General features: G+C 44.0%; 1 long non-coding RNA gene across 2 annotated transcripts; it reads right to left on the bottom strand.

The window, feature by feature from the left end:
* Window positions 1–610: 610 nt before the first annotated feature.
* Window positions 611–20,322, bottom strand: LOC130143813 (uncharacterized). 2 transcript variants are annotated; one of them, XR_008819881.1, is made up of 7 exons: window positions 20,143–20,322; window positions 19,459–19,526; window positions 18,715–18,863; window positions 17,063–17,192; window positions 12,729–12,833; window positions 2,471–2,599; window positions 611–1,788 (listed from the first exon to the last, which is right to left on the bottom strand). It is a non-coding gene; the product is annotated as an uncharacterized LOC130143813 (long non-coding RNA). The 2 variants fall into 2 exon arrangements; XR_008819880.1 differs by having other exon boundaries at window positions 611–2,599; window positions 19,840–20,322.
* Window positions 20,323–20,577: the final 255 nt, after the last annotated feature.

Genomic DNA, 20,577 nt, shown 5'->3' with positions numbered 1-20,577 from the left:
TCAGAAAGAGAGAAATGATGCGTTACACTTCCTCGCACAGCTTAGCTGATGTGGTTTAGGAATAATCCACCTTGCTTCTGCTATCAAATACATAAAAAAAATATCCTTGCCTCTATACACCCGAAGCTTCCAGTTGTGACAAATTGTGTAGTATGTTTTCTAATGGGGGCAAAACACACACTGGGGATTAGGCTGGGACCAGTAAACTCCTTCCACTTGTAGGATAAGAGATAGTTAAAGCTGAGGTCTCCAGAGGCAGGAGGCAGCTGCATTCCCTCTGTGCTGACCAGCTACATACAGCCACCTCCAGCCCCTCTGCGCTCTGAAACCCTGGGCAGACCCACAACCTGGCAAATCGTCTCCCACCCACCACAGGCACCAGCCAGGGACCACCCTCACCCAGGCCCTCTGTATTTTGTTTTCCCCTGTGTTAGCAGGGACATTTAATTCACTCCCCGCTCCTGTAGCTTAATTCTGAAATTGCATTATAGGACTGGAGAAGGGCACAAACCAAACCTCTGGAAACATCATGATATCCAACCACAACCCACTTCTCTTTGCAAAGAAGAAATCACTCCAGGTCAGCTTCTGCCCAGCCAGTTTATTCAGCCAAGACAAGAGAACTGTCAGAGCAAATAATTGAGGAATAATATGATAAAACACAGTATTAGAAATAACTGCCTTTACCAATGGGCCTGTGAATGAGATGTGCTCGGTGTGCTGCATATGCCCCACTTGCTGTCATTTCTTTGCTCTGAACAGATTTGCTGAAGATTTGAGCCCTAATCTGTGCAATATACCATTATCTACAGTGTTTGTATTTGTATGCTGATCTTCTGTGGTTACACATAGACTTTGGCTCCCACGGGGACTCCCTAACACAATATTATCAAGTCTGTTCCAAATAACTGCACACTAGCTTTTTACATAGAGAAGAGATTTTGGTTTTCTTTTTTAAAAAAATTTAAACAAAGGCAACTGATTTTTGATGCATGACCCTGATGCACAGCCTGGACTTCAGAACCACAAAGCAAAGGCATCCACCACGTTTGCCAAAGGGCCTCATCCAGGTGCCCAAAGCAAAGGGCACCGTCACTGGTCACTGCTGTAGAAGCTGCAGGAGGGTGTCCACCCCGCAGCCCTTCCCTGGCACTGCCAGGCTCCAGGCTGGGGAAAGCTGGTGCAGCACCACATGAACTGCGAGCCACGCTCTGTGACCTGGCTGGCAGCGCCTGCTCACATGAGCAGACTTCATGATCATGCCATAACTCACACACTATTATGGAGACAGTCAAATTATGCTGAGCACAGAGCAGACCCTCCACTGATGTAAATCAGTGAGAGTCCTTTCATACACCAGCCCAAGATGAGATGTCTCTGAATCACTTTGTACTGAAAACGCAAGAAGCCAAGCACAGACCCTACACTGTTACCAATTAATGTTTCGGTTTTTAATGTGCTCAAAATGAAACAGTCCATGTCAGGAGTTTTATCTTGAAAGGGAAGAGCACCTGCCACTCCTATGGTCACAGTCTCCCTTTTCCTTTATCTCAGGCTTCTGACTCCTTAATCTGTTGTGGAATGTCATTTAATTAAGCATTTTCAGGGTTCACTCTAGGCCGTGGGATTATGCTGTAAGCAGGCAATGCTGGCCTGAAGTTGCAATAATTAAGGCCACGAAGGACAGTTTGGCACGTTGTCTAATCAGGGAGCCAACATAAATATGCCAGAGCTGGTACTAAGTATTTTCATGGTTGAAGCATTCAGACATACTAGATGGGGTTTCCCCTAATCATAAAAGGAATACAGAAATAAAAAAAAGTGCATTTTCCCATTAAATTAAAAAGGAAATAAAAACATTAGAAACATTCTTGACACTACAGCAACTGCACAGTTTATAACCTTTTAATAAGGGATTCTGAACACTAGAAATAGGAAGACCTGGCCAGCATATAGCATCGCTGCCTTCTGTGCCCCAGCTCCGAACCAGACCCCAAGCTTTGGACTTGTGAGCAGCCCTGCACGGTCAAACCCTCTCACTAAGAGGACTCTGCGGTTGGGCTGCCCCGTGCCAGCATGCCACCAGGGCCAGCTGCGCCCATCCCCACCCAGCAGCTCGCCTTGATGCCTGCTCAGCTGAAGCGGAGTGTGGGCCAGGACTACAGCTGGTGAGCACTGGTGCTCTCCACCAGCTCCACAAAGCAGTCCCTTCCAGCCCAGGGTGTCCTGGTGAGCGGGGCAGCAGGCAGCCGGGTCCTTACATCACACATTGGGCAACCTGGGTGAAGTAAAAGACGAAATGGCCTCCCAGGGCCCAGGGTGTTCACTTGCTGTGTACCTCTGTGCAGTCGTTCACTGCCCATCTCTAGGAGGCCCAAGGGCATTCATGGTTTGCGTGAGGCGAAACAACCTCCTCCTCCCATGCTGCAGATACCCAGGCATTTCTTGTATTCCTGCCATCACGTCTTACCTTCAGCTCCAGCTGAGCTGCCCAGACTGCTCCGTGGGCATCACCCCTTCTCCTAATTGCTCTCCTTTCAATCTCTCCTGCTCTGGTCCTGTGCTCCCCACCATGGATTGTACACACGCAGACAAATGCCTGTGGAAAAGGACAGAAAACCTCAGCATGTGAGACCACTGCCTACCTGTCAAGGTTCCACACTGGTGATAGCCAGTGGCCACCCACCAGCCAGTGCTGATACCCACCCACTCCCAGCCTAGAGTTCATACACGGGCAACACCTCCAGGCATTTTCCCCTGCTCCCTACTCCTCCCATGGGATGGGAATTTACACAGCGTGATGTTTCTTTTACTGATAAACCTGCCTGCTTTCCCAGTTTGCTTGGGCTTCTTACATGCTGACAGAGGTTTGTTTTATCCTTCAACATGCTTAAACACAGCAGATGAGTACAACAACCAGCTCAGCTATCTGCTTTAAAGTCCGTATTACGGTTATACTATGAATGCTAACAGAAATTTCTTTAAAAATTAACAACTATGACACTGCAGTTTTGATTTCAAGGGCTTCTATTGTTTCCAGTATTGCAAGACATGAAAAGTTCATATAATACAATAACAGAGTTCAGGCCATTACAAAGGAAAGGGGGAATGATGCATTCAATTTAACCAATGTGAATATGAAAGGAAGACAAAAAGGCTGGTTAAAAAAAAGAAGTGACAAATGTGAAAGAGCTGTATAATCTAGGCATAATTGGTTGCTTAACTGCAATTTTTACAGGACAGGGAGAAACCCGTGTGCCCCCTGATCGTACAGCACCTAGCAAAAACAGGGCCTTGGGTCTCTTTGATCAGATGCATCAGCAGATCACACAGCTGCAATTCAAATGAAGACTTGCAGAACCCAGGTCATTCTCATCCTTTTATGTGCACCTGAGCAAAAAGCAAACCAGACTTGAAATAAGCAATATTCCCCGGTTTTGTTTTCTGCCGAGCAGGCCATGGAGCCAATAGCTTCAGGGCTGTGAAAGCAGCGTTACTTCCCCCAGCGCCTCCTCATTATAAATGTCTCTTGAAACATGCTCAGTGTCATATCCATTTAGTGTCAGGTGACAGGCATTTTCTTCTGTAACATTCATTTTAACAGTGGTATTATTACTTTTACTTGAGTGCTTTGATTTAAGCCACAAGAGATGTCACAAATTAGTGTTTACAAAACTTAACACGAGGGGGCTGTCAGTACTTGCTTGAAGACAAGATTTAGATGGTTGAGACCCCATTGCGGAGGCAGCAGTCTAATTATAGGAGCCGGGGTACAGAAGGATTCCAGACCTAAGTGCCACCTCAAGCAGAAGTGAAATGAATGATGCTCTGAGTTCAGCTCAGAGGCACACTGGAACTGAACCCCTGCCACCCTTGCCATTTGGTTTTTGTTTGTGTTTTGTTTTGTTTTGGAGGGAGGGTCCCCCCCTTTGTTTTTTACACACAGTGCAAAAAGGAATTAAAAGAACAGAGTGACAGAATCCAACTCAGCTTGGTAACCACTCCATCTGCTTACAGCATCCTGACGCTGCCATTAGATACGTGAGCACAGTTAAACCGTGAGCATCTCTCAGCTGACCTTACTCATAAAAAAGCACTAAAGTTCCGTGTTGCAAGTGAACAGATTCCAAGATGGCTTGAATAAATAAATTGCTTGGCAATTCAAGTAGAACACACAAATTCTTCCACGTCTCAAGATTTCACTGGTATTACCTGTTAGTTGGGAGATTTTGTTTTCTAGCAGTTAGCTATCCAAGTGGAAGAGATCTGTTTTGCATTTGGGAAAGTCTGAAAAATATATGTAATTGCTATGACTAATAAACAGTCAGGAGAAATACAAATTTTCTAAAAGTATCATATTCACAGTCCTTCAGAGTAGTACAGAAGACGACAGTGTACAGAGGAATGCAGAGTATCCCTTAGAAACACGGCTCCCCTAAGAGGCCCTTCAGCAGAGCAAGGTATTCCTGTGTTCACCATTAATGAACAAAAACCTGCCACTAAAACCACGCTAGCATTAATTCCTCAGCTATGAGGAGTTTTATACAAGTGTAGACTTCTTTCTGAAATGAACACACCATCTCAGAGTCACTGATGCAGTGGAAGGTCCCATCACAAATCTCCTCTCCAGCCTTTCATCATGATTCATTGCACCATTCAGCACAAATCACAAGCTACAAAATTGCATTATCAGTACAGCTCTTTTTAATCAATTCAAGGTACTGATGTTTAAATATTTCCTGCACTAAGACGCAATTGCTGTTTAGACACGGGGTTTGCCTTTTTTTTTTTTTTTTTAAAGAAATCATTATAACATTCTCATAATTACTTATCTCTCAGAGGAAGATAACACAGACACAGCTGCTATTTCAAAGAACATTTTGTACATGTAGCTTGAACAGTCACATCTGAAATACAGCAGAGATTCTCTCTAATTCAGGAACCTATTTATTGCTGACTGCGTTGTGTGACAGCATCACGGCCTTAGTTACACTCGCAGCAGAGGTATTCATACACTGTGGCTTGCCTAAGGACTTCTTCCTCTGCTGGGCACCCGTTCAGCAAAACGTTGAGATAGATGCTTGAGATCACGCTCAAGTGATTTACTGAAGAGGGCTGACTGCCGCTGTGCTTACTCTGGGGAGCTGGTTTCCTCTAGATGTTCCTCCCCTTATTTCTCCCACCCAGCCAGGCAGAGCACCTCGCACCTGCCCCACCAGCCACCTCTGCTCAGCGTGGGTGGGTGCAAACCTCAGCACCCCCCCATGCTCGCCCTTCGAGCCACAGACCCACCTCTCTAATAGGAAACCTCAGGAAAATATCCATGTGGTAGATAAGGTCACATAATGCTGCTGGGGTCAACAGCAATCTCTATCTATCTGGATTTTAAAGAGGAAATAATGACCCTGTGTTGCAATTGAGTAATTCCCCTGTCCACAGGTAAGCCAGCGCTTCCTTCTGCCTGTAAAACGGGATGTTGCTTCCCTGCCTGACAAAGCCACACCAGCAAGGCCACTGCTCTGGGCCAAGTGGCCAGGACCAGGCCAGCACCCACTAAGTTTTATTACCAGTGGTACATTGACTCCCGCAGCATCCCCCATGAGCCTCCCTCCTACATTTGAATCCCCTTTTTTTTTTCCTGGGTGCCTGGCCCTGTCCTGCCTCTCAGCCCAGCAGGGAGGGGATGCTTTCCAGGAGGCTGTGCCCCTGCACGCAGCAGCATCCTCAGAGAGTGTCCCTAGAGCATCTCCCCTCTCCCACCTCCCCAGGGAGCAGGCTAATTCCATATGATGTGCTTTAATGCAGCATCTGCTCTAGTGAGTGCATTCGGAGGCTCTGAGATTGCAATTCACATTTCAATCAGTGATTAGAGACCCCTGGAGCCTTCCAGAAGCCAAGATTATCCAGCACTTTGCAAGTAATTCATTGGCCTTAGTCTGATGGGACCCGAGATACAGATCTCCAACTCTGTAGTACACACTCATCAAGGCAGGACCTTGCCCATGTGACCAAACCCTTCCTCTCATCCTTTCCTGCAAGCAGGAACAGAGCTAAACACAGTGCCCAAGCACCAGGTTTGGGAACTCCCAAGACATGATGGGCCATCAAGATCATCCATCTTCCACGCAGCACAGGCCCACAGGGCTTCCAAAAATTGATGCTGGTGGAAACCCAGAGGCATCTCTTAAGAACACATACCTCCTGACATTACTATTGCTAGTACTGGAGAATCCACCAGTGCTTGTGTTGTTCCAATGGTTAATTATCTTCACTTTTAAAAATGTGCACCCTTTTTCCCCTGACAGAAAGCTATGCCAACAAATTAGTCAAGCTAATCAGCACCCTGACTCACTACCTAACATCTAAGAACAGGAGAAAGAGATGAGATAAAATATATGGGTAATAGAGGTTCTAGAAAGCTACAGATAAAAATACCCTGAAAACTAGGTTAAATTACCAGGAAGATAAAGCACATTAGAAAACAGGAGGATATGAGTCAATAATTTACATTTCAGAACAGTTACTCAGACATTTACAAGAGTTTTCAAATGCCTGTCTCCCTCATCCCTCTCCAAAACTTGACCCTGACAATGATCCCTGGTAGTTTTCCTCAGAAATGAAGTAATTTTTACAGCCTCTTGAAATTTTGCTATACAAGAACATAGCAAACAAATGGGAAAGGGAGAAATATCGGGTTCAGGGTGGGATCCAGGACCTCACCAGATTACAATTGTTGCCACCAACACAGTGTAGTCGTTACCCACTACTTATAATTTAAATAAACTCCTAATGCAGTTCTGTTGCTAAACATTGTTCTTAATAACACAAAGGCTCCCTGACACTGTTAACACAGCTGGACCGCCAGCTCAGAAATGCCAGCTTTCTCCCCTACATTGTGCAAGTTCAACTGTTAATTTTGACAACTGTTTTTTAGTGAGATGCATTTCTTGCAGTGCAAATGCATGCTGACAAATCTGGGGCCCTCTGTGTATTTTCGTAAATTGCAATCCATTATGCATGTATATCTTCCTATAATGATATGTTAGCTTTGCAGTTGTAATGCAAGCTGTCCAAGTAACTGGTGGGAACATTTAATAACAATAATACTTTGCTGAGGATAACACAGCTACCTCCTTTAGGTATTCCTAATACACTCTCCTGGATGAGTTTTTTCCCCTGATATATTAACAGTTTAATAGTACACAAGTGAAAGCAGCTAGGTGGTACGGTAATAAAAAACTGCCCTGGCAGCTTACAGCCTCTCTGCAGAGGAAGCAGAACATTGACATGTCTGCAGTGGTTCCCGCTGGGATCTTGCTGACAGCAAACGTCATGGATCAAGACAGTCCTAAGAGGATGCACAGCTCAATTACTGCACACTGCTCACCCCAGAGTGTGGCTTGAGGGCCTGGCCACATGTCCTGAGGATCTGGGGGCTGCGATGGGTGCACTGAGCATGTCCTTCCCGCAGGGAGTAATCGAGGCTATTGGGAAGCATTCCCTTCACCTGCTTTCCAGCACTACAAAGAAAAGTCGTCCTTGCTCTTTTAGATGATAAACCTTTTTTTTTTTCTTCCATTTGGCCCAAAAATATTCTGAACATAAAATCAGCAGATCCTGATGCAAAGGATCACATCTGTCCCAGAGGGGACTGACTGAGCACGTGGGGTATGCTTGAGACAGGGATGCCCCAGAACCGCTGCACACCTGACACAGCACTGGTGAGCCTGGATGCTCACTGTGTCTCAGGACCATGCCTTCCACACTGTTTCTGAGTAATTCTGCACCAGCAGCTGAAGCACTGCTTGCAGTCAAGGCAGGCCAAATACTCTGGGCTGCATTTAGGCCTGACCTAAACCGAGATAGGCTTGCATCACTTGGCTCAAGTCTGACTTGGCCCTGGATGCGTATCCCAGTAAATCATCTCCCGTCAACAGGACAATCTTCCAAAGGACTTCATGGTAGTCTGGCGGCACACTCCCTCCTTCCCGTTTCAGTGGTGCTGGCTGTTCTAGTGGTTCTGTTGACCTAGGAGAATATCTGGTGACAGGTATGATCAGCAGTGCTTTGTCTTACAAGATCACATTGCTAAAGTGCAAGTCTCCAACAAACAGCCAGTCAGCACAGAGCTGCCCTCCCAGGCTGGAAACGCTGCTCCGGTCCTTGCCCAAAGGCAGCCCTCAAAGGCAGCATGCGCCCAAAGTGCCAAGCGAGCACCTGACCTCCAGCCGCAGCCAGCACACACGCAGGAGTCAGCTCTCACATGAGCTTGCAGGGGTGTGCTTCAGACCCAGAGGAGAGGAGATACAACACAGAACTGAGATCTGTACAGTGCACAGACCTATGTACTTAAAATAACACGGTCAGGCAACGCTGATCCCAGGTGCAGGCACACACACCAGCCCAGGGCCAGGGAGAGGAGAATGGACCAGGAGAGAACCCCAGAAAATCCAGCTGACTCAGCCATTCAACAAAGTCAAGTCAGAAGCTTTCCCAGCACAAGCAAATTTGCAAAGCAAAAAGCAAACACCAGCGTGGCAGATCCAGCTCTCAGCAGCAGGCTGGAAACCTGGCTGCCCCCTCTGTTTAGCACCACAGCCTTCTGCTGTCTTGCAGTTATTCAACTTAGCCTAAAACTTCAGGAATATCTGACTGTACCCAATATCAAGGATTCTGTCAGAAAAAAAATGAGACAGCAGTTTAGTAAACCTCAAAAAAAAAATGGCAAGTTATGACACACAAAAAATCCACAGTGAAGCCTAGACACCAGATAAACAGACCAAAGAGATATTTAGACACAAGCATAATTTGTAATCCCATTCATTTCACAAGAGTTGCTCCCTATTTTAAATTATACAAAATAAAAATAAATTATAGCATCTAGAAAGAGAACCTCAGGAAGTCATTAGAACTTCAGATGTTGGTTATAATCAAGAAAAACGCACACACGTAGCATGGAGAGGGCAACTCAGCAACACGGGTGATACAGTTCCCTGGGATTTATAAGCAGGCTTGGTGTGGGGCAGAGGGAAGTTTCCCCCAAAGCTCTGCATGCATACGGTATGCAGCAGCCATGCAGAGCTTTACATGACAGCCTAAATGCAAATAAGAATCAGAAGTTCTCATTTCTTCTAAATTGCTCACCCGTTTTGTTCTAGCATACAAGATCTGGAGTGCTATCAAACATGTATCAAGACTCCAGATACTTAAATCTAGAAGAAATTAGGACCTGGACTTTGTAATCTCAAATCAGTACCTCCTCCAGCTACTGGAACAGTCTTGATCATAGTTAAAAAGCAGTTTGCACCATCTGTTACTACTGTCAAATTAATTATTATACTATTTGGTTGTATTGTATTTTAAAGGACTGCTTCATAGAAGACTTGAAAAGCTCACAGTGGAAAGACTTAACTGACATTAGGGATCTGGATCAGGCCCCTGGTGAGTGGAAGAGAATTAATATTAATTCTTAACTTTCCTATTTGAGCATGACATGCCCCCAGGCTTGCTGCTTGTCTTAGCAGAATCACTATCTCCTGTTTAGGCATGACAATATTTGTCAAGTGTAATGCTCATTAGTCTGCTGTGTGGTCAGGCTAGCAGTGTATAAACACTCCAAAAGATCAGGTAGGGACTAAAGGTCTGCTCTTTGTGGTCAATTATAGCCATCAACATTAATGATGTCACCATGGAGAGCTATGCAGGGAGAAGAGAGAGAAGTGCTTTTCCAAGGTTGGGCTTGACAACGTACCTTGGCTACAAGGAGCTGGCAATGAAAAATGTAGTGTGCACCTCCAGCCACTCTCTAACCCTCTCAGTGATTTATTTCAATAATAGTCTAGTGGCTTCTTTTTTTTTTTTTTTTTAATACCTGAATAAAAGACAAGCTTTCTAACCTGAAGTGCATTCTCTTGTATTCTTCAGAATTCACGTTGTTGATGATACTTAAACCTGATGTTTAATCAAAGAGAAAAAGCAGCACAGGGGCTGACGAAAGTTTCCTACCTCTGCCTTCATTTTTGACTCTACATTTTCCCCCCACACCCTAGGATTTCCCACCAAAGCTGAGATTTTGACTATTTGCTTGGAGCTATGTTCTATGTGAACTGGGAAAAACAATGTTTATTTTCCCCTGTCTTTTTTTTTTTTAAATTATTATTAAAATGAGGCTATAGGTTTGTAGATCTCTTTAAAAGTGAAGGGTAAAAAATTAACTTTAATTCTTACAAACGCAGAAAGACTTAGCAATATTTAAAAATACTCACCAAAGAAAAAAACCATCACTATTGCAAAACTATTGATATGCATAATCATCCTCAGCTGGCAACATCCCATTTACTACCAAAGGAGAAGGACCACTCATCAGCCCTCTGCTGCCAATCCAGTGCAGGGTAGAGCTTCAGTGAAAGCATCATCAATGAAAGCAGAAATAGCATGAGCTTCTGAAAGCCTTATATAGTTCCCCGAGCCTGCTGGAGCACTATAAATACAAACGAGCGTGAGACAGCAATAGCATGTCCTGAAACCCCACTGAAATTTGGCATAGGCATAACTGTCTCGATGAAACCTATCCATAGAGAACTAGGTAAGCATGGATATTCCCAATTAAAAAAATAAACTTGAAAATGCATGGTCCAGCCCTTCCCTAAGCAGGAAATTACTTAAGCACATGCTCAATTTTAGGCAGAACTTAAAAACATGTATTTAAGTTTAGGACAGCTTTAATGCTTTGCTGAAGGAGAACTGCTGTGATCAGTCATCATCTGTTTAACCTATGATCACTGATTTCAATTTAATCAGCATCTATCACGCCACCAATTCCACGTAACAGAGCACTAATATTGGGGTCCTGGCCATATTCCATTCATTTAATTGCATTTGTCAGCCTAAACAGAACCCTACATGTAAGGTTACGTACTTGTCCACCAAGCAGACTGCACAGCAAACAGTAGCATGCAACATCTGATGTGTTCTCTAAAAAAGAAAACCACATTTTCTGTAAGTGAGGTGTAGCTCAGTAATTCAAACTCTCAGCGTCCATGAAGTCCTGCAATCCGTTTATGCCTGCTTTGTAGAACTGACGTTTGCTCGTTGCTCTAAAGCCTTTTATTTCTCTCTTTTCCTTTCCAGCATGTGCTTTTGTACTTATCAGGGTACCTACAGTATTATTTAGGTTGCTGCCTGCGATATTTTCAAGCTACTAGAAGACAGTTTCTTAGACATTTTCATAATGTTTTGAAATGCTGATGAGGATTTAGCATTAAAATTAATGGCAGCCAGCCGTGGTCTTTCAGATGTGAAAGACTGTGCAGTATTTTCTGGGAAAAAAAGGGGGAGGGGGGGCAGTGGGGAAAAGAATGGAGATATAAATAGCCAGTCTTGCTTTTCTCCAGGCAGGATCCTTTTAATCATGTAAAATAGATTTTAAAGATTAAAGACTCCAGGCTCTGTTCTGCCTTTGCTCATGTCTCGTATCACCAATTTTTTTGTATGTAATTTGAATGAAAAAGGACACACATGGTGTTTTTATTTGCATTACCCCAAACTGGAATTTCCCCTTGAAGAACATAGCCCCTACCTCCTCTGCAGTGAGGAGAAAACCACCACACCTGGGTGGAACAACACAAAACAGAAGAAAAACCAATTCCAAATTATTACCCTACTTCTTGGACCTGGAACTCTGAATTTCCCTGAGATTCAATTTAGAGCTACATCTTATAAGCTGAAAAGGAGGCAGAAGAATTACTGGTCCAGCAGCTATATCTGTATATGTATGAGCTGCAGTCCCAGATTTCATCCAGATATCATCCTACTTTACACGAGAAAATCTGAACTAATTGAAACAGGAGCATTAGTGCTGGGAAAAGTGGCTGCACTGGGAGACAAGAGATCTCCCTGTCCCTGTCAGAAGGTTCAGTGGTACCAGGGCTGTTCTGGAAGAACTGCCAAAGGTGGTGGGCAGAGAGGAAAGGCTCAGCCCCACAGAGATAAGGTCGAAGTTCTCTTGCAGGAACAACGTGACCTGACATAAAGACAGAGGAGATGCTGGGAGGACAGACTAGGCCAAAGAACTAAAGATCTGGGGCAGAACAGACTTCCCATGGCCATCAACAGTCTGCTGACGGAGGCTTCCTTCTCCTGCCACTGGCATGATAACCCCTGCTTTGCCACATCTCTCCCTCTCACCAAGGCACACAACGCAACAGCAGTTACATCTCAGCACAGGTCAGTCTTCACTCTTAGATTTAGTTTTCTAATGCAAGTTGCAATCAATTCCTCTTACACGTTGACTAAAGCATCCTTTCTCCGCCTTACACCCCTCAGACTTGCAGCTATAGTCCCACCTGGTTTCCAGCCATGACTCTCTCCTGGAGCAGGAAGTGCCTTATCTCCTCCAAGATTCTGAGGCCAACAAAAATCAATGCTGCGATGTATTGATTTTATTATTTGTACTTAGTTATACTTGTCAAATGAAGTACAGGATATCTGGATAATTCTCTTTGATTACATTTATAAATACCCAGATCATCCTGACTTTGTTCCATATGCGAAAATATCAGTGGCCTCATCAGCAAAAAACATGGAGCCTTCCTTAAGGGACCACCAAAAGTCATCAGCTGTGAACAAGTATTCTTTCCTATTCATAAGCCAAAGAACAGAAAGGAAACAAAGGACACTGTTCATCAGATACGAACCAATAAATCTTTCTAATGACATTTGGAATTCACCTGGAAATCCTGGCCAAACCTGGTAGTTTTCTGATTGGATTCATCTCCATGGGTTTGACAAGGCAAGTCTTGTATTCCACACAATGACTCTGCAATCCATGTGGCCTATGGAAAAAGAAAGAGATATGCAAGAGCAGAAAAGCAGCATCTGAATGTAAGAAGCTCTTGTCATTCTACGCTGTGCCTTCTTGTTGGGACAGTATGGTTAGAGTGAAAATAAATGTGTGCAGCTCTATTACAAGAAAATAAAACATGGCTGTAATTGAAAGACTTTGTCTTGACAGCCCTGGAAGTGAAAGTTCACAAAGCACACACAGTGTGGGAAGCGTCAGCATAAACCTCCCACACATGCCTCCACCAGTGCAACCAGGGGATAAGGGCAATGTGTTCCCAGTCTCTCAGCCTTCTTCTGCCTCTGCTGAAAATGGCCACCAGTGTTTTCAATTAATTCCAGGTGGTTTTGTACCACAGGCACTGATCCACTTGGAGCTGAACCAAAACCGCTCCCCTCACTGCATAGATAGCACACATACTCCGGTCTCTCCCAGCCTGCAGATCTGTTTCAAGGTCCTGACCCTAGTTTTTAAAGCCCTTAATAGGCGAGGGCCTAATGAACCTTGGAGACTGCTTCTTGTTCCACAATCCAACAGCTGTGATTGCTCTGAGTGAGCAGGGCTGAGCAAGCTCAGGGTAAAACCCCCCTTGCTTTCTGCATCCAGGCCTCCCGACACCAAAGTCTCATCCTCAGACCCTCATCTGCAGTCCTGCCACAGCCTTCTTCACTATTGCTGCTGCAGTATTCACTAAAAATTAGCACAAGATAAAGAAAAGCTGCATTTGAGAAAAAGTAAAGACATTTCTTCAGGTCTTCACAGAAAACAGTCATGGTGAGACCATGCCCCCAAAAGCAAAGAGAGAGGGACACTTTTTCTTAAGTTATAGAAAAGTAGCGTTGGGAAACAACTTGAGCTATGAATACCTCATCCCTGTTGGGCTATAACAAGGGCAGCTCAAGTACTGGAGCCCTGAAGAAGCAGCTCTGCAGTTAATAGGACCCACTGGTCCACTTCACATCCAGAGCAGCACAGCCAGGTCCTTGCAACGTGAACCCTTCTTAGCCAGTCTGGGCTGAGGCCATGGCAGATGAAAGCAAAGGCACCACAGTGCATAGGGAATCTTTAAGCTTGGTTAGGACCAACACAATATGCAACTGAAAGAAGAAATTCCCCATTACTGATGGATTAGTGCTCCCTGGTTTGCTTACCAGCCTCTTCTCGCTCTTCCACATGCAGCCTGTGCTTTTTCTGCTATAGCACTATGAATAGAAATGCAGAATTAGCCTGCATCTCAACACTGGTTTGAAAGTTTGTCTGTATCTCCATCCTCCTTGCTATTTCATACTTTAATATCAACTTTAAAATAGATTAGAGACTGATGAGCTGAAACAAATCCAGCTCATTACTCCTACAAGCACTAGCACAGCTCTTCTGCTAGCCTTCCTTCTCCTTTGATTCCATCCTCCTCTTGCCTCTGTCTTCACCACCTGCACTGTCCCTTCAAGCATCAGTGTAAAGCACTTGCTCAGCCAGTGTGCTGAGCCACAGCAGGGTGCTCGGAGCAGGCACCCACACCTTCCAGTAACCCACCAAGTACAGCATATGCTGAAGCCCTTGTCTTGCCAAGCACCTCATCCCACTGTTCCTAACCACTGAACTCCAGCTGGTCACATTGGGTCCTTTTAAACAGCATGTTCATCTGCTTTCATATCCTGCTCTGTTTTGTAAGTGCAGGTTCCTTCAAAAGAATAAGCAGTAATCACTGCAGCCACACCTATGCTGGAAATGCCTGAGCAATGATCTGTAGGTCATGCTCACAAAGAAAACAAAAGCTGTAAAGAAATAAGCGTCCATTCACTTTGAATGTTGGTATCTGGTCCTTTTCTTCAGCAGGGACCTGATTCTTTGAAGCACTGATCTGCCGTATCCCCTGAGGGACTTGATTTTCTTCTCACACATGCAAATATAAATCAGAAGTCGCTCTATTGAAGCCAAGTGAATTATGCAGGTGTAACCTCAATGTGACAGAGAGGGCTCATGGATGTCAACAGAGACTGGAACAGGTGCCCTTTCATTTTTCACATGGTGATTTTTCATTTTCAGCCACTTGGTTTTGCACAGCTACAATAGCACATATACAGCTGTGATGCAACAGGACAGGATGGCTGATATTTAGGAGAAATCACACGCTTAGATCAATGCACACTGCAGGTATTCAGCTGGAACCAAATGTGTTGGAAGCAATGTAAACCCCAGGGGGCTTGTTCACTAATCAATAAACACAAGGAATGTATGCCACTGAGTTATTGCTGCAGTGTTAATTGTAGCTATACAGGTTTGTTGCATTGGTTGGTTGGTTTTTTTGGTTTTGTTGGGGGGGGGGTTTTGGCATTGCTAAAGAAACAGACATCTTCAAGAACTATAGCTTTTACAAAACAGACATGATATGAAAAATACATTTCTATTCACTTATCTGATGTTTTCAACTTTAGGAAAACATATAACCTCATTAGAAGCTCTCAGTGCTTCCTCATGAAGGAGAAAGGGAAGTTCGTAGTGCTTCTAATCCCCTGGTTTACCACAAGTGACATTTAAACAGTCACCTGGGGAAAAATCCCAATGGGAGCACTGACAAAGCTTACCATTTGAAAAAGGTCAGACCTCCTATTCTTGTTCTGAATAGATGGTGCTGACCTTAAAAACCTCCCACAGTCTCAGTCCCCCTCCTCATAAGCATATGATGGAGCAGCCAGCTAGGGCAATTCTACCCAGGAGGAGGTGCAGGCTATCATTGCTCTGCAGAATTTTCTTATTCCTTGTTTTACTCTTGACAAATTACAGATAACTCATCTTTGGGCAGGTGCTCAGGAGCATCAGCAGCAGAGACATGAGTGTAGGAGCACCAGACAGGGCACAGGCTGCAGTGGGGAAGAGAGTTGCCCCTCTCCAAGGTGACTTGTCTTGAAAACAGATAGCAAAAATGCAATAGCATTCAAAACCCTGCAGGACAGGGCATTCTGTGTAAGTGGGATAGAAAAAGGGGAATTCACAAAGACTAGCTTTAACCATAGCAATTCAGAGCTGGAATTGCAGTTTAGCATCTCTGATTCAGCCCCTGGAAGAGCCTGTTAGATACAGATACTGCAAAAACTAGTCTTACTCAGCTGAAGTTAGCTTTGTGAGACCTCTCCCAACTCATCGCTTATGTAGAGAAACAAAGGGCAGGCAGATGGAGAAACAGTATTTCCACCCTGCAGATGGAAACTAAACCTCTGGAACCACCTTGAGCACAAGATCAGGCAAGGATCTCAAAGCAGAAGTCAAACTCAGATTTAGTGAGGTTCTAGCTCAGGATGTTAATTGTGAGTTCATCCTTCTTCCTGACATGATCTTCTTAGCCTGATTCTGTAAGTGTTGTGGGCTACACATGCTAACTCCTCAACTTTACTGAGGATTGTCATCCTAGCACCAGGCTAAGTAAAGCTAGCACCATGCCAGGTAGCTGGATGTGAATATAGCTCTCTCCCCCCCCCATCAGTACAACTATCAGAGGCTGATCCTCCACATGGGCTGCAAAAGAGTAGACTTCCGACTGAGTCATCCCGTGGGATGAAATAGGACAGCCCACAGTGGTAATCCCAAATGCTGCAGTATGCTAGAAAATCAATCCCTAACTGCTGCAGTCATGAAAATACAATAAACATGCCCTATGATTCCATTTTTAGTTGCTTTTCAATGCAGTACTGCAGTTTGTCAGTCTTTCTTGTCCCAGCTGGAATAGATGAATTGCTGATGCTTTTTAGGACCATTGGCAGATGAGCACAATAGAAACATCGCTCAGATATTGATGACTAATGCACACAGAATGTTTCCAAAAACTGTGTTGCCATCACAGCTAAACAAAGTGTACTAAATTAACATTCACATGGAAGGAGAGGAGCTCATTTTGGCATATTCAGCACTTAAATGAACCTATGGCACCACTGTGAAACTCAGCTGAAACCTAAAACTGGCCATGGTTCTCTTGAAAGTTTCATAGATCTCCATAACCCTAACTCAGGTTTCAGGTTGGCAGCAAAGCCTGGAATATCTCACAGGGTTTGGGATTTCATTATGGAAATTTCTAGCAGCTACCAGGAGAGCTTCTCTTGGGTCACAGACCTACAGACCTCTAGATATCATCCTCACTTTAAAATATTGTTGCCTTTCTATAAAAATTACATGTGTTACTTGTAAGGCACAGTCTAGTTCACCTCAAAGCTCACAGAAGTCTTTTACCAGCTCAAATGGATTCGATCAGCTTCTTCATGGGAAACCTGGACAGTTTCTCCTTTAGGACTGGAAGTAATCTGCTTGGGTATGGCACAAGCCAGCGTTGACCGGCAGAGGCAGAAAACCCTTGCAATGCCTGAAAACGAAAGCACAGAAACAGAACCTAATTTAGACTGAAAAAAAACAACACAACACCCAACGAACAACAACCAACACATCCAACAGCAAGAGACAATGGAGCTAAAAGACTGACTAATAAAGCAAAAGGAAGAGCCCTCTGTCTAGAGCAGGATTAAGTAGATGACTCATGAAGGAGTTCTGCTGCTGTCATCTCTGACTAAACCTTACGCTTAAGTCCAGATACAAAATGATCTGACTCAATGAAGAGTTAAGAGCAGAGGGAGCCAGCACTCCCAACTCCAGTTCCCCGCTCTCAGTCATTTGAGCACTCCTACACAAGTAATCCTTTCACTTGAAAAATGATAAGCAAAAAATTTTTTTCCTCCCTGTGTGCTCTTAGACTTCCTATTATGACAATAACAAAACTTATAAATGCAAAAGCAGAACATAGACCATTTCAAGTCTGAGATACAACGCTGCTTGTTTTGTGGCTGAAATAAGTGTCTAAACATCTGCTGCTTCTTAGATACTTTGTGAGGATTGATGTTCTAATGCATTTAGGACTTGCCTTGAATACTTTTTTCTAAACCCCTATTCAGGTTATAGTTTGTTCTTCAGACACAAATAGACAAACAGAGCGGATCCCAGTATCTCTGGCTGTGTATTTAATGGTATTAAACAACACCACCCTTAGAGCACCTTTTTGTAAGGATTTTGATCATCTTTACTCAGGTAAAACTTCTATTGACTCACAGTGTGCTTTTGCAATGCCATCAAACAATTAAGAACCCTAGATACTGACTTGTACTTCATAGATAAATACCTATCATTCTTCTTCAAACAAGAATATCACCTCCGTGCTCCTGGTTATCCAACTGCTGAAAGCCAAACAGGGTGGATTATATTTTAACAACCTAGCCTGACATACACTGCTTGAAAGCTCCCTTCAAACAGACTGAATCCATATTCATGAAATTAGTGAGGGGGGAGAGGGGAGAACAGGAAATGTCCTTGAAAATAAGAGAATAGTAGAATGCTTTTATACATCTCATGGATTTCTGTTTCATTAGATTAGGGAGCAGTGCCTTTAATGTAACTAACATGTGGCAACCACAGGGTAACCACAGTGAATAAATCTGTCCTGCAGGAGGAAGCTAAAATGCAGCAGGGTTTGCTTCAACTGCGAGGAAAGAATCAAAAAAATCTTTTTAGTCCTGGTTGCAACTGGTGGTGGGGGGAAAGAGAACTGAGAATACACTAATAGTGACATCTGAAAACAGAAATATCTCAGCATTTGTGGGTGGGGGAATCTAACAGGTCCCAGCATCCTGTCAGTGCTCCTGCTCACGCTCCAGATTTGTTCTAATTGAACAAAAGCAAAGTAATAGATCTGAAAGGGAAAGGCTTGAGGTGCTCTTAAACAAGATAAATATATTTAATAACAGCAGCTAATCATAACACATTCAGATATCACACATTTATGTGCAAAACCCATGCAAGCTAGAGGAATTGCAGTAAGGCTGTGTGGTTCAAATTACCCGATTGTTGGGAGATCAGTCTGTTTCACTGCTCTCCTTCAATATTCCCATCAGGACTGCAGCTCCTTCACTTTGTTCCCCAGACAGCTCAGCATTTAACAGATGTCCAAAGTAAATAATGATCATTTGGTAGGTTTTGGGAATAGAAGCTAGATGGAAAAATCACAGTCTAATAAAACAATCAAAAAAGTACCAGCACATTATGGGACATTTCAAAATAAATTAGGATATCTTTTAAATCTCTACACAGTAGTGTGTATTTTAAACCAAAAGACTGTATGTCATTGACTTTCCCCTGAGTAATCTAAGTGATGGGGCTCTCTGAGGTGCAGTAATAGGATGTAAGTGAAGAAGTGAGTATTATTTTACCCATGCTGTGATAATCTAAATGCATCACTGCCCAGCATCATAAACTGTGAAGTGAGAAGTATGAACAGTACTTTCAAAACCCCCAAGCATTTGGGGATTGCAGGAGAGGGCAGGGGACCAGGTCTCAAGTAAGAGGGAACATAAACATTTAAAACTAAAGCAGAAACAACATAATATTGTTTTAAAATCTAAAGAGCAAAACTACAAAAGCTTGCTTTTCACCTCTCCAAGAAGGAAAAAAAGCAAGGCAGAGGTAATGGCAAGAAATAACATTGCAAGCAGAGAGTGCAGTTCTTAATAATCAGCAGCATTTTAAAGATCTTCTTGAAGTTTTGCGCTGAGACACTATAATTAAGGAAAGAATTCAAGGCTTACCAGTTACCATCTGTCTGGAGCAGGGAGGGAGCCAATACTATAGGCTCTCTTCCATGGAGTAATGCACACTGCAGAAGTATTAGGAAGAGAAAAAAGTAAAAAAGCCATTACAACATTACAACAGCCACCCTGTAGGTCATGCACTGTTTTCCTTCTCTTTCCCAGCCAGCCAGATGGGGTTTCTCCTTCTCCCCTGGGAGCAAGCCCTCGGCACAGCCCCCTTCCTGCAGCCAGCCACCTCTGTGGAGGACAGCCACCCCTGGGATGGAGCCTGGCCGCCTCTGCCCAGTATCCCACCACCCGCATGGGGAGGAGGCTGCTCCAGGCTTCATTTAAAATTCTGTCAGGAAGGGGAAACCAAGCCTTTAAACTGCCACTCACACACAGACTGGGGTGAACAATGCAACCAGCTGAGAGCAGGATTATTTAAAGGGAGATTCAGCCCAGTTCCATGTTGTGCCTGAACTAATAAGGACAAATAAATTACTTTTAAAGCATCAAGACAGAGAAAAGAATCATTATATATGATTATTTTTAAGAACTGTTTTAACATCCTTTTCAATGTGAACTGTGCAAGTTAATGCTACATAAACTGAGGAACCCACAGAGGTTTGTTTCTCTGCTGGAAAAGGATTCTCACACAGAGATTTGTTTCCCAGGAGATAGCTGTATCTGCTTACCTACCTGCATCCTCCACAGCCCACCTAGAACCAATGCAGACACTGCCCATATAGGGCACACAGCTCCCTCCTCCTCCTCCTCCTGGTTTGCAAAAATATTCTGTGTGTTGGCCCAGAGACAACTAGGATCAAGGAGCAGAAGAGTCACCGAACACGCCATAGAAGGAAGCTACATCTGTTCCTCTGCACGAAATCTGCAAAACAAAAAGGTGGCAACTGACAGTCACATGCAACTGTTTTCCCATTTGTAAGTTACCCACCATGACAACTGTAAGCACTTTCACAAAAACTGCACCAACACACGTGCCCTACGCAAAGCTCCTGCTCTTCTCCAGAACACCCCTTCTCTCCTCCTCACTTTAATTCACACTACAACAATCCTGTGTTGCAGGCTTGCATTTATTTGCGGGTCATTCCCATTTAGTTTCTTTTGCCTGTC

Source organism: Falco biarmicus, chromosome 1 (genome assembly GCF_023638135.1).
Source record: "Falco biarmicus isolate bFalBia1 chromosome 1, bFalBia1.pri, whole genome shotgun sequence".
NCBI classification, from domain to species: Eukaryota; Metazoa; Chordata; class Aves; order Falconiformes; family Falconidae; genus Falco; species Falco biarmicus.
Note: the sequence above shows the minus strand (reverse complement) of the source record. Positions and strands in the feature narration are given on the sequence as shown.